The sequence below is a fragment of the Brassica oleracea genome, chromosome C1, assembly GCF_000695525.1.
Source record: "Brassica oleracea var. oleracea cultivar TO1000 chromosome C1, BOL, whole genome shotgun sequence".
NCBI classification, from domain to species: Eukaryota; Viridiplantae; Streptophyta; class Magnoliopsida; order Brassicales; family Brassicaceae; genus Brassica; species Brassica oleracea.
Window position 1 is genome coordinate 42,010,282 of NC_027748.1, and position 1,795 is coordinate 42,012,076.

Consider the following 1,795-nt stretch of genomic DNA (forward strand, 5'->3'; position numbering starts at 1 on the left):
AACTGTGAAAACAATACTGTTCACTTTTTTCAAGAATGTGTTCGATGGAAAAAATAAAGTTTTTATGTCATAATTTTTTTAATATCCAATCTGATCAACCCATGATGTATTAATTATAGTTTTGTTCCATTATTTTTAATAAAAAATGATCTGATCCATCGGAAAGAAATTATATAATAACAACAAAAAATATTTTATGTATACAAATATAATGATCAAATATATAAAAAAAACTATCGATAATATATACAAATAAACTCACTGCGCAGTTCTTATCCTAGTTTTTATTATTCTTATTTGATATGAAATGTCTTTCGCTGTGAAAGATCTTGAATATATTTTAATATTTTTTCAGACGTGCAACATTTCCCAATCGATCCCATTAGTGGCATTGGTAAATATACGTACTAATAACTTTAGTAACAGAAATATAGAAAGTCTTTATGGTCGAGACCAAACTTGAGATAAGTATACTATGAGCTGTAACGTCAAAACAAGAAATAAAAGTTTTTTCGGTTTGTAAAGTCGATAAGTGAAAATTAATCAACCTTGAGACCACTAAAATCACTTTGCAAAAGGAGTTTAGAGAGATAACAGTAATAAATTTATGTAATATTTTACCAAAAAAAGTTATGTAATAAAACAAAATAGTAAAAGGTTTGAGGCAGGAAAACATTTTACTGGGGTCAATTTGATAACTTGTATATTTGAAATGGGTCAACAAACCAATTACATCATATTTTCTATAGAAAATACAAGTAACTTTTTTTTTAACAGGAATCCACATGGGTCACTTGACCACCGTGGTATAACGGTAGTTCCGCCACTGGGTTTGACTCCGGACAGGAATGAGCCACATATGGCCAGGTTCCTAGTCCGAAGATTGTGTTATTCCCCAAAGGTTCATTTGGATCATAACATCTCTCCTTTCTTGGCCATGTTCGTTTACGTGTCGCGTGACCTGCGATCTGCGATATGCGACTTGCGACTGATCGCAGGTCGCAGGTTGTTGTTCGTTTTGCTGTCGCGCAACATGCGTTCTGCAATTGGTCGCATGTCGCAAGTCGCAAGTTGTTGTTCGTTTTGAAGTCGCGCGACTGATCGCACGACCAGTCGCGGATTCCCAATCAAGTCGCCGGAAAAAACAGCGACTAAAAATTAAGAAAATTTTGATCGCGCGACTGGTCGCAGGTCGCAGATCGCAGGTCGCACGACATGTAAACGAACATAGTTTTAGTCGCAGGTCGCAGGTTTAGTCGCAGGTCGCAGGTCGCAGATCGCGCGACATGTAAACGAACGCAATTCATCTACCAAATGTCGGCGAGCAAATACCTATTAAATTTTGACTCTCATAATTTTATAATGTGAATATTACTATTAAGTATTAACTATAATATTGGGCTAGGTTCATTGTCTTCTTTGTTGCATAACATTTTGATTGTATAATATTTGAAAATTATGCAAGTACTTTTTGTAATTTTAGCAACTCTACAAGTACTTAGGTATTTTGGATGACACGTGCGCTACTATTCCAAAACAAATATGGTTGTGTGAATCGTATCATCACTTTGTTCCTTGTTTTTATTATCAACATTCATTTATTCACAAACAATATGAATCACACAAACGGATTATTCAGAAAAAGTTGAGCCAGGGGATGAATGAACATTGTTATTCCTAGGTTTTAGAATACTAGTGAATATGTCTGCGAGATTCAACTGTAGGTCATGATATATTAAGAACCTTGAAAAGCTTCTTTAAAACCATACAAATATATAAAAGATCAACTTTTTAA